We start from the raw sequence: 13438 nt of genomic DNA, 5'->3' as shown, positions 1-13438 counted from the left end.
TTTTTTTTCTTTTGTTCTATCACTAGGAATCAGAAACTAGAGATACTATAATGGATAATAAATGTTTTTGTATTTCGTTTTTATAGATTGGGGGCGGCACAAAAAACAGAAAATTAAAAAATATCAAGAAGCTCAGGGATCCTCAAAGCAGGATGAACATAAGCAATGAAGTTTCATCCGAGTACCACTCAGAAGTNGTAGATGCTCTCGTTGTGGGGGGGAGGGGGGGAGAAGCCAAGAAGGGAAGGGATAGTTTGCATTAGTAACTGTGTGATAGGCTTAGATCCATCATCTTTCTGTTTGCTTTGTTTGTCCATCTGTTCTTTGTCCACGTTTCCTCTGTTCATTATTGTCACCTTTGCTGATGTTTTTGTTTTGATTTTTTATTCTCATTAACTGAGTTAGGACAGCCAGGTTGTTATTTCAGGGTTCAGTTGTACTCTTGTTGGCTTACAAGGTACATCTTATGAGGGGTTTGTATTTGTTTTTGGTAGTTGTTGTAGGTTTTAATATTATGTCTTTTCCTTATCAGCCTCTATGTTTAAATAGTATATTTCCCTTTCCTGTTTGGTGTAAGGTTCTTATAACGGTATGCTTCATTTGTCTTTGGGGCATTATTAATATACAGTTCACTTCTTCACTTTATAAATTCCATAATTGCCGTTCCTTCTCATTCTCTTCTTTTCTCCTTTTTCTTCCTTCATCTCATTTTAAATTTACCTTCTGAAGAAATTAAAGAAATGATAAAATCTTACATTTACCACTTCACACGCTCTGTTTCTTTATGCAGATCCAGATAGACATCATATTTTATAGTTTCTGTGACAAATCTCTCTTTCATATTTCTTTCAGTTCACTTTTCAGTGAATTCTGGTAGATTTTGTCTACAGTGGTCTTGTTCTTTGGTTTTGAAGGATGTAGAGTTGTAGGGTTACAGGGTCTCCTTCAGCACCAGCAGGCTGCTTTCCTTTGTATGCTTGCTGATAGAAGTCTGTGGTCATTCCGTTGTTTTGTGTCTTTTCCTCCACCTGTGCTTGCTTTTTCTTTTAAGATTTTTAACTTTTTTATTATTTGTTTTTAGTAACACTAACACATTTCTGACAGATGCTTTGTACTGCTTGTTTTTAATTCATATTGGTGTAATGCTTAAGTGGATACATAGATTTTAGTACTAATTTCCATACAAGATTGTAATTAGTATTANCTGTAGTTTCTGGTATATTCCTTCATTAATTACAATATAGGCTTCCTCAAAGGGAAACATCTTAAACTTCATTTTGTTTTTAGTAAATACATATCAAATGAAACATATCATTGGAAATTGTCTAGACTATGTAGCATTTCTAATATGCTAAATTTTTGAGAAAAAAATTCTATTTACTTTCCTGAGGCCATTGATTATTTTATTTAATTATTTAATAATCATATTTCTCTTTTTAAAAGTTTATTTTTCCCATTTTAGTGCAACTTAAAACTATTACCTGTCATTAGTTGAATCGTCAAGTTACTCCATTCACTGCAGACCTAGAATGAGACAGTGCCATTTCATAGCTTTTAGATGGTCCTAAATGTGAACTTTGGGAAGTAATACATTCTTGACNCTTTATAGTCTATTAGTTCCTGTATTGAACTAATCATAGCTTTGGTGACCTAAGCTTTTTTAGAGAGATCTCTCTTACCATGTTATGCTTCATGAAAAAAATTAGCATTATTGAAGTAGTGTTTCCTAAATTTTTATTTTTCAATGTTATTATTTGAGTTTTGTTAGAATTTAGTCTGTTCAGTTTTATTTAGGTTATTTTTAAGACCTTTCTTGACCTAAATTCATACAGATAATTGTTCCTCAGGTATGATTGTCTTTCACAGTTTTAGGAATAAAATCATAGTTTTGTATCATTTATATAGTTGATCATATATTTAATTTCTTCATTCAGATGTTAAGACAAATTATTGAATAGGGTGAATACTGAAGTGCCTCTGAATAGAGTTAATCACAAAACTGTTCTAAACTGGGACCATGACCACTAGCCTAACCTGAACTTGGAACAAAAGGGGTCATCTAGGAAGACCGTGCACTATGGCAGTGTTGGGAATGTCTTACAGTCAAAGGGTCTGGATGCTGACATTTGAAAAATATTTCTTGGTGGAGCATCTGTGACCTCAAAAATTATGAATTGTCTTAAAATTTCTTTCTAAGGGAAAGACCATATGGGGGGGTAAACAAAATATTTTGTTTATAATTTGCTGTAAAGATGATTTATTACAGTTTAATATTAAACAGCTCTGTAGGCTCAAAATTTATCTCACTTGGTTCTAACTGGTGTTTCTCTCTGACACATGGTGTGAATCAACTGTCCTTCCAATTTGAAAGAGCAGAGAGTTCACTGACGCAATCCTTTGTTCTAGGGGAATTGTTTCCATTGTGCCTTCAAAAGGGAGGGACATGAAAAGCCTTGGCTCATGACAAGTTCTTTCCAAGTTAGACACAGTTGGGGGCTGAACACTGGCCTGAGGAAGTGAGGTCTATTTCCTCCACTTTCTTAAAGGTTAACATTAACCTTTTCCTATCTCTCTTTAAAGAACTTTCCATTCATGTGTTCCTGTCTCCAGGGCTCTTCCTTAGACCCTAGAAGTTGCTTGGGCTTCTTTCCTTCTCCATAGCAAATCTGCTTTCGAGAAGATCGAATGACAAAGATTATTGTCCTGAAAGGTCTTAAGAGACTAGAATAATTGACCGTGATTATAAAAGCTTGTAAATCATAGGGTCAAAATAACAGTTGAATGCATGCAGCAATATATAAAGACGTTAGAAGATTTGGTGTGAGCATAGNTACCATGCATAGGGTATGACTGTGAATAAGCATGTCATTAGGTTGTTTTTAGTAGAAGCCAAGAAACTGGAGAGGGATGTTAAATTCCTAGTTTGACTGTGTTTGCTTTAGAATGTGCTAGTATTAAGCCAGGCTGTGGTGGTACATGCCTTTAATCCTAGAACTGGGGAGGCAGAGGCAGGCAGATCTCTTGAGTTTGAAGCCAGCCTGGTTTACAGAGCAAGTTCCAGGACAGCCAGGGCTACATAGATGCTATCCCCACCCCAACCACCTGGAAAAAGAGAAAGACTTTGCCATATTATAGGATGNATTGTGTCCCTGACACTGCTGGTAGTGCTTCATTTGTATTTCCCTTTTTTTTGTGTGCACACTGCTGAATGAAGTGGTAGCTATTTTTAATCTGCATTTCCCTGAGCTGGAATTTGAATTATATAAAAACTAGCCCATGGTCACCAGCTAATAAGTTGTAGAATCAAGACTTGAATCTAAGAAGTCTGGCTTTGTAGCTTGTGCTATTGAACACTGGGCCTCATGGCCTGTTTTGTTATGTTTTAAGAATAGACCCTACTGAAACTTGCCCTGAGAATGGAAACTTGCATTGAAATGTACTTATATGTTGGATATTGGAATAATTTTTGAGGGTTGCTTGGGAAGAGAGGGATCAGGACCTAGTCTTTGTATTTTTTTTTCTTTTGAGGGTAAAAATAAGATAAACGATAAAAATTTTAAGAAAGCAAATTTTGGCTTTAAGAACTTTGCAGTTGGTCTTGCTCTGGGACTGACTGCGTGAGTGAGTGAGCTAACTAGATGTGGCAGCATAGGCTGGACTGGTAGCTGATGAAGAGATCTGGAGAAACTTGTCATGCTGTGAAATTAGATTGTATCGCCTTTGTGATTTCCTCTTTTTCTATAGGTGGCTGTACTAAACAGAAGCCATTAAAATAATTATTCTTTGGGTTGTCCTCAAAGGAGAAAAAAAGGGGTCGGGGAAGGCTGATTTGATATCTAATGGAAATGTGTGCTGGTCTAAACCATGAAAGTTAAAAAAAAATTTTTTAAATTTAATTCACTACCATCCCTCAAATATGTGTGTGTGTGTGTGTGTGTTTCTTTTTTCTTTTTGAGACAGACTCTCTCACTATGTAGCCCTGGTAGTTTTGAATTTGTGATCTTCCTGCTTCTTCTGTTTCTTTGGTTCTAGGATTATAGACTTTGGTAACCATAGTCCATGAAATTGTCTTTAATAATTTTATGCTGTTGATAGAGAATTTTTGTATATTATGAGTANAGAATAGGAAGCAAGAGAAAGGCCTACTTTCTGAGTTTACAAGTAAGATTTCTTAGAAACAGACAAGAGATTCCATCATAGCAAACACTGATGCTCTTCCTTTCCCAAGTCCCTTTTGAGGGATAATGAAAACAGACTAATTAAATTAATTTTGAGATTATGGTCAATAATAAGAGAGTAGTTGAAAAAGACACTTTATTTTTATTTTTTATTGTTTTAACTTTTTATTGATTCTTTGTGAATTTCCCATCATGNACCTCAATCCCACTTATTGCCCTGACCCTTCCTATCTGCCTTCTGCCCTTGCAACCTTCCCTACAAAATATAATAAAATAGGATATAATAATAACAACAATAATAAAGTCTTGTCATGGAAGCTATAGTGTGCCACACAGTGTACCCTTTTGTTCACATATCTTTAACTTGCAAATGTTCATTGCAGTGAGTCTTTGGTCTGTTTCAAGGCTTCTGGCTTCTGCTACACTATCAATACTGGATCCTTCTGGGGACTCCTCTCAGAGTTGTTGCTCTGTGTCATGGAGATCCTGCAACTTTGGATCTGGAGGACTGGCCCTTTCACTAGTTCCATGGGGTAGATCTTGGGATGGACCAACTCAAAAGCCCTGGATCTGGCTGGGCCTGGGAGGAAGCTGAGTCGGTAGCCTGACAGGGTGAGCTCTCTAGCACTGCCCAGCCAGCTCACCCAGAGCCTCAGCAAGCAGAGGGCAGGGTCAGCTCTCCCATTCTCGTGCCTTGTGGCTAGCTCACTGACACTTTTGCCACCATAGTCAGCTCTACTGTGCTGCCCAGTGAAGTGCAGGGCGTGCTCTCCAGAATGCTTCANCTGGTGAGGGGTGGAACCAGCTCTTCCTCCATCAGCGCCAACTTACCCACCTGCCTCAAGTGGCAAGGGGTAAGGAGGGTAGAGGGCATTTTTTCCTCCCCCATGTCACCCCATGGTAGATGAGGGTCGATGCCAGTTCTCTGCTCTTATGACATTGGGCCTGCCTGCTTCAGGTAGCAAGGGGTAGAGGATGGGAGGGGGGATAAGGGATTGGGGTGCTGAAAAGGGGGAGAGAACATCTCTNCTTTGCCCACACCTGCCTATAGCAGATGAGAGGCGAGGTATTTTATAGTCTTTAAATATTTTGTTTCTTAAGACAGAGTCTCATATATGCTGGGCTTAAACTTGGTAGGTAGCTAAGGTTGACTTGATCTTGTTATTTCTGCCTTTCAAGTGCTGGGATTNTGGAGCTGTGTCTTCAGCCTGGTTTATTCAGTGCTGGGCAATCCAAGGCGTTTGCATTTTACATAAACACTTTTAACAATTGAGTCATATCATCTCCCACCCCCGAGATCAGTTTTGTAGCTCTGTAACTTAGGACCATCCTCTTGTGTCTTCCTTTTGAGAGCTGGGATTACAAGGGTATGCTACTACCTCTGGCTGCCACTCCATGGTTCTCATTTTTATTTTATTTTGATAAAATTTTAAGAATTTGGTCTCATGTTAACCCCAAAGTGTTTGTTCTCGTTTACTGTTTATTTTAGTTACTATCTTACTTAGGATTTACTGTGACTCTAGTACTGTTCTAGATTTTAAAATGGAATTTCTTTGTTCAATCATTAAAAATTACACTTTAAGGAAAATATTAGAAACAGAAAGGTTATAAAACAAAGTAAGAGTCAAAGTCAGGCATGGTGGTATACACCTTTAATCCCAGAGTACTGTAGGCGGCGACAGGCAGATTGAGTTCCAGGTTAGCCTGATCAGTATAGTGAGTTCCAGGCGATTAGGGCTATATAGTGAGACCCTGCCTCAAACAAACAAACAAACAAACAAACAAACAAACAGACAGCACAAAAAGTTGGAGTCACATTTATCTAGGTATTTATTATTATTTCTTTAAATGATTTTTCTTACTGTCCCTTCTGTTCCCTCTAGGAATGTAAATGTAAGTATTTCGATATATTTACCTAGCTGTTGAATGGACATATGGTTTAAATACCTTGTTGATTTCATCTCATCTTGCTTTCTCTTTTTTTTACTCTTCAAAAAAAAAAAAAAACCCCTTTCCTCTCACCTTTTATATTTCTCTTTTCTTTTTTCTTTTATTTTGAGACAGGGTATCTCTTGTACCTTGGCTGTCCTGGAACCTACTCTGTAGAGCAGACTGACCTCAAACTTGCGGAGATCCGAATGTCTCTGACTTCCAAGTGCTGAGATCAGAGGCATGCACTGCCCCCAGCAAGCTCATTTTGTTGTTCTTGATAANATTGTGGTAATTGTAGTAGTAACAAAGGGAACTGTTTCTGTGTAATAGCAGTCTGGAAAGATTGCTTCATATGCAGACTGGTGGTAATAACTATTCTAGGAGGATTATTACTTTAGTCACTGTTCTATTGCTGTGAAGAGACACTATGACCTCAGCAACTTTAATGAGAGAAAACATTTAACTGGGGCCTTGCTTATAGTTTCACTGCATTAGTCTATTATCATCATGGCGGGGAGCATGGTGGCATATAGACATGGTGCTGGAGACGTAGTTGAGAGTTCTGCATTTAGATCCACAGGCAGCAGGAAGAGAGAGACTCTGGGCTTGCCATATGCTTTTCAAACCTCAAAGCCCTCCCCTATTGACACACTTCTTTCAACCAGACCATATGTTACATCTTAATCCTTCTCAAATAGTGCCTCTTTCAAATGACAAAGCATTGAAATATATGAGCTTATGGGGCCATTCTTATTCAAACCACCAGAGTTATATTTGAGGGATAGCTGAGTTACTATATGAGAAATGTTCATTTGACATTTGACACATTTAAAAGATGCTTCCTTTTATTATGATTTAGAAATGCTGAACTAGGTNTATCCTTTTCAGTTTTAGTGTCATGGGAACANTTTTGCCCAGATTCGGTCAGTGTCATAGGATTAATTTTTCTCTGCTTTTTGCATGGCTAGCAATATAGCCCCCACTTCGAGTTGGCACACATTCACTTTGATTTCAGAGGCAGACAGACAGACAGACAGACAGACAGACAGAACCTTTTCAGTACCACTTTCAGGTGTAAACTGATCTAGCTTTTCATCATGACACCAGGTCAAAGTTCCCTGTGTACTCTTATGATGACAGAAGGGCTTAATGGAGTGTTCAATCCAGGCCAGACTAAAGTTATAAAAATCTGTAGGTAACAGGACACGGAAGATTGTCCCTTCTTATTTCTATGTCTGTGTTATGTGGGGCTGGTTGGGTACTGATGCCTATCATTATAATAGAGAGTTCTTGGCTACTTCCACAAATCTTTAATAAACACCACCTTGCCCTTTCCTTTAAAAACAAAACAAAACTTTGCCAGTGAATTGAGAGTAAACTTGATAATTTGGAGCATATAACCATGTTGTTTGGAAGTTGTCTGGCTGTTTCCATTGTTGCAGCCTGATTGTCCATGGTTTAATCATCAGTAGTTGTGAAGGAAGGCAGGGGGAGAAGGGGAGCAGTGCTGCAGGCTGCATAGTACCATAAAAAATTTCCACCTGGAAGCAATTTTTCCTAAAAGCCCTTAGGGACTGCTGTCACCCTCCCCCTTCAACTGGCAGTAAGGACTAGAAACACCAGCTCCTCTTGGAACCAGCCAGCCTTTGTTGCTCCCAGCTTCCAGAAGGACTAGAGGAGAGCTAGGGAAATAACAAATTATTCCCAGACATTNTTCTATAAGAAATTCCCTTGAGCCTTCTTTCTTCTTTTCCTCTGGTTCTTTCTGTATTAATACTTAGCTGAAGTACAGGTNATTTGCAGTAATAGGACTCAAATTTACTTCTTAGTCAGAGTGTTCATTATCATCCCTAGTGCCTGTTCTCGTAGAAAGTTGAACCGTCTTTGGGTTCTGCCATAGGCCCTGTGTCACTTTATAAAGCCTTCTCTGTGGAATGTAGGCATTGATCCGGGTGTGAACTCTCAAGGAATTCATGGTCCTGTGGGAGTGAAACGCATGTAAATAAATCGTATGTATGTGGTGCCTTTCAAAGATAATGAACAAATAAAAATTTTCAAGCAAACGAATAGTAACCCTCTACCAGTGAAATGTCCTTAATGGTGCTCATTCATTCTTAGGCCTGTTTTCCAGTGGGACTGGAGGATAGAATGAGGGGTTTGGGAAGATGGAAGGATAATACTTTTGATGGAATTTACTCCCAACCACTCATGGTTTCCTAGGGTCAAGGTCAGTTCAGATTTTTATTGTCAATATTAGGGTTAAGTGGGAAATGGTGATACCATGCCTGCGAAGGAATAACTCACTCTGTACCTCTCTAAATGAAGGGTAACCAGGTGTTTCAACAGGTTTTGTAGTTTATTCCTTTAAAACCAGACTATTATTACATTTATTTATACATGTCTGTGTGTGTGTTCCATGGTGGCGGTCAGGGGACACTTGCCAGGTTTGATTCTTTCCTTCTATTATGTGGGTCCCAGGAATGGAATTCAGACTGTGAGGCTTAGCAGCAGGTGAGCACCTCTACCTTCTGAGTCACCTTGCTGGCCCTACCTATTTGCTTTTGGTAGCGATTTTGTAATTTCTTCAGTTTTGGGATTAAATGTTTAAGTTTTTGTTTTGGTTTAAATGTTTGCTATTTCTTTAAATATATCAGTTATTTTTAGTTTACACATATCAGTTTTAAGCCTGGGTAAATAATTTTTTATTATTTTTAAGCTTTGTTGTTGTTTTGTTTTTAAACTATCCATGTTCTAAGATTTGTTTTTTGATACTTAAATTCTACTTTAAAGAACTAGTACTTCTCAGAAGTCTTAGAAATATGGATTAAACTATATTTCTCTAGGGAAGATTTATGTTCATTCAGTCAGTTATATCTGGACATTGGGAAGGAGACTGCTTCTGAAATAAATAACAATTATTATTGTGAGATGATATTTTGCTATGTTCCCCAGGCATGGTTTGAACTTGAACTCAAGCAATTGATCCTTCTACTTCTGACTTCCTGAGTGCTGGGATAAAAGATGCACCTCCATACCTGCCCCTAAAATGAAGAATTTGACATTTTTTGACTGTACAGATATTAATAGTATCACTATGAGACTTACTCTTTTGTTTACAATGACTAGAAGTTTTTCTTTCTCCTGCAACCAGAATCAATACCAGAGGAGGGAGGTCTCCTTGCAAGCTCCCTTTTTTCACTGAGGTATCTTGGTTTTAGTTATTTTGAGGTCCCCTCATTTGTCTCTTTGATTTCTGTTCCTTTTTACTCCAGTCACTGGAGATGGTTTTTATTTTCTCTACTGCAGAGTCATGCACTAATGGTCTAGAGCCTTAGTTTAGATTTTTAAGATTTACTACTGGAAGTGTTTTTCATAGCATGTCTAATGCTTTGCATTGCTCCAGGGGAGCACCATCTTATTTTGCTACTTTGTTTTCGATTACATTTTTTTGAATGGAAACAACTCTATTATNCTTTATTGGTCCCTCAGGGTTTTCAGTGCTAGGGACTTAATTTTGGAGTATTAAATTGCTCTGTTTAGTTGGATTCACTTTGGAGATTAGGCTGGCCTTGAACTTGCAGTGATCCTCCTACTTAGATCTTANAATGTTGGATTTACAGGTATACACTACCGTGCTCATTCATTCATTCTTTTTAAAAATTAGTTAATTTTAATTTCTTTAAAGACAGGATCTCTTTGTATCCCAGGATGACTTACTGTGTAGCTCAGGAATTTAGTCACGCAACTTCCTTAGGCATTCTTTTTGTTTTTCTCATGTCAAATGGGTAATGTACCCAACTTCATAACAAGGTTTGAGGGTGGTATGTGTCACACAATGATGCAAATACTTAATCATCTTACTTCTGAACTAAAAAAAGATCCCACCTCAAGTACTCTTATTTCTAATCTTATAATTAGTAACATTCATGATTCAGCTAAAAAAAAAAAAACAGAATGGAATAAATCCTTTTGCTTTTAACAGGAATTTGTACAGAGGAAGTGATAAAGGCACTGACAAGCTTTGCTGAGACTGTATCTTCAGATGCTGCTGCTGCTTTGTCCCAACAGGACAGTACCCAAGTTTTAGTTATGACAGGCTCTGTAGACTTAANTTGGACTATCTTTGCTTCTATTGGCTTATTTCCTGTTTGATTTCTGTTGTTGATTTGGATATTTTATGACAAATTTTCCTCTTCTGAGACTTTCTAGTTGTATTTAACCCAAGTCACATTCTTTGGAAGGCTCTTTGGCTAGGTGCCAGCTGAAGCTGCCCCCGACTCTGGTTTTTTGAAGTGCCCACCTTTGACTTTCTTTCTTGCCCGAGACAGAATTCCCTTAGAGCATCCTCTTGGTTATATGGGCAGTCTCGGTGAAGCCAGTCAGATACATTGGGATCTGCAAAGACAGAAAAAGTGCTGGATTGTGTTTGCTCTTGTGCGGTATTACAAAACCATTTAGATATTATATTACTTGCCTTTTGTATTGCTTTGATCAAATACTTGACAAGAAGTAACTTCAAGGAGGAGGGCTTTGTTTTGGCTCCCAGTTTAAGAGGATACAGTTCATCATGGTGGGAAAGGCAGGGTGGCAAGATAGAAGGTGGTTGGTTGTAATGCACCACAGCCAGAAAATAAGGTTATGAAATGTTACTGCTCTAGCTGGCCTGGGAGAGTAGAGTCCAAAAATGAGGTGGACTATAGTATCATGCAATAGCCAACTTTATTCAGAGTATCAGACAATTTATAGTTTGAGGATATTCTTGAGGGTTAAGCAAGGTCAGAAGAGCAAAGGTCACATGAGTTTAAGCCATAGACTGATGTCCTGGGGCAAGTCATGCTTGGGAACACCATTCTGGATACCAGTGGGTAGGGCGATGTGTAAGCTCCAGTAAACCCTGCTCCTGTCAGGACATCTGGGAGGGCTNGGAAGCACATCCCACGAGCAGCNCATGTTATGGAGGAATGAACAGATGCTACACGGCTTTTGTTTTGTTTACTCCTGTCTCTCTCTGTTTCTCTCTTTGTCTCTCTCTGTCTCTCTGTCTCTCTCTGTGTCTCTGTCTGTCTCTCTATGTCTCTCTCTGTATGTCTCTGTCTCTCTCTGTCTCTCTCGGTGTTTTCTCACAAGGTCTCAAAAATCTCACACAGCTTCATTCGTAGACTGTGTTCTGACAATTAGATACTGGTGTTTGAGTGAAAAAAAAAATAAAAAAGGAAAGAACATGACTACTCCTAGGTATGATGGAGGAGAAAGTTTAATTTAGGTAAGAAGGAGCACAGTCAGAGGCAGGGGCATGTGGCAGAGTCCAGAGTGGACAAGACCGTGAGAGCCATGTGTGGAGAGAGGGGCAGGGGAGAGGGCACAGCAGCCACTGACCAGGACCAAGAGACTGGGCAAGAGAATAAACTAAAGGAATAGGTAACCAAAATGGTTGGATTATAGAGGGAAGAACAGCTAGGGGAAGGGCAGTTTAGCCCCTGGGCTGGAGAAAGTTTTGGTTGGGGGTGGGAGGGATGAATGCTAGCCCTACCCTGTAACAGGTTGGGACTGAGGGTTGCAGAGAACCTGGTGGCCAGGTCTACTTTGATATGTTAAATAGGCACCTCAGCTGGTTCAGCTTGCTTCTTCCTTTTTTATTGAAGTCACAAACTCTATCCCAGCTGTTCTCAACCTGTCAAGACCCCTTTGGTGGGGGACGAACTTTTTATAGGAGTTGCCTAAGACCATCAGAAAACATAGATATTTACATTATGATTCATAACAGTAGCAAAATTACAGTTAACAAAAAAATTTATGGTTGGGGGTCACAACAACATGAGGAACTATATTAAATGACCACAGCATTAGGAAGCTTGAGAACCACTGCTCCAGCCAGCCCTTTAAATGGTACGCCTTTCCATAATTAGTTAACCTAACCTAGAAACTGCATCATGGACATTCCCAGAGGCTTGTCTCCTACATTATTCTAGACAAGTTGACAGATCAACAGTATTAACTGTTAGATGTTTTGTGATCACCTTAGACTTCATTAATTACAATATGCATCTCCAGGTATTGATGATGGTATGCAGTGGTCTATTTTGTCCTGTACCCAGAGTGTCCAATTTATAATCCTGAAGTCTGAATACAATCAGTAGACATACTGAAGTAAGTAGAGATATAAACTCCTTTTGACCTCTTGTNGTTCTCTTTCAACATCATGCTCAAATGTGTTTTTCCACTTTATTTTTAACTTTTGGAGTAAACAAAAATGCTAATGATTCTTTTATGGAGTTTAATGAGAAGAAAATGTTTGAGGGATAAAGCCATGACAAGTTAAAAAAGATATATGAAAAAGAAAAGACCAGAACAAACTCTGGAATCTTTTTCTTGGATAATCAAAACCAAAACTCCAAACTGAAAATGTTCAGTTCTTTGTGTCTTGAGTTTTTCTTGGTCTTAAGACATATGAGTAGATATGTTTGGTCTCCTGTATTAATTACTCTTGCAGCCATCTCTGAAACAAGGGTAAATCCACATCCATTGCTTGATTTACATTTCCTCTTTGTATCCATTTTTGTCCTCTTCAGTGGGAAAATCTTTCCACTTCAGGCCCTGTGAAAACACCCGGAGATAAAATGGGTAAGACAGTCNTTGCACAAGGGAGGACTAATGTTTTAGTATAAGAAGACTGATAATTGAACAGACCATCATGATATAGTTTAATAAATTTTGTGAGGGCAGTTAGTTACAGAGGAGGTGGGAATGAAGGGTGCTAAGTGATTAGAAATGGCTCTTCGGAAGAAGGAAGGTGTGAACTGTGGTTTTAAGAGTGAATGAGATTTACTTTGAAATGGAAGGAAAGGGAAGGATAGTTGAGGCTGGAGTCCTTAACAAACTGTGGATACCTATTGTTGTTTGTCTCTTTGATTTGCCTTTGCAAACTGAACAACATGCTGTCCTCTAGGATACTTTACTATGCAAATAGCAGAGGATTGAGGGAAAGTGATTTAAATAATTGGTAATTGACTGACAAATGGAGTATCTGGAGACAGCTGGTGAGAATTTCTTCACAGTCCAGGACTCAGGTGTTTTGTACACGTTCCCCTTTCTATGCCTAGATTATTGGCACCATTTCCTCTCATTTTAGTATGGTTGCGTCACCTGCCTGTAAGTGTCTTATTTCTACAGGGCAGTATTTATGGTAGGAAAAGCAACTTTTTACACACTTCCCTCCCCAACTTTGGCATTTCACTAACAGTTTTCCCTTTTCATTGGTGAGAGTTGTATTACACATCATTATGTTAACTGGTCACTGACAAGGTAACTTAAAGTTTCTCTCTAGTTGT

General features: G+C 38.6%; 1 protein-coding gene and 1 non-coding gene across 4 annotated transcripts in view; one reads left to right on the top strand and one right to left on the bottom strand.

Moving 5' to 3' along the window:
• Exoc6b (exocyst complex component 6B) overlaps positions 1-13438 on the top strand; it is a 424430-nt gene that overhangs the window by 39424 nt on the left and 371568 nt on the right. The gene's annotated exons all lie outside the window — the stretch shown is intronic.
• Positions 9886-9990, bottom strand: LOC115031442. Its single transcript, XR_003837067.1, has one exon. It is a non-coding gene; the product is annotated as a small nucleolar RNA U13 (small nucleolar RNA).

This window comes from Mus caroli, chromosome 6, assembly GCF_900094665.2.
Source record: "Mus caroli chromosome 6, CAROLI_EIJ_v1.1, whole genome shotgun sequence".
NCBI lineage: Eukaryota > Metazoa > Chordata > Mammalia > Rodentia > Muridae > Mus > Mus caroli.
This window is presented reverse-complemented; position numbering and strand designations above follow the sequence as displayed.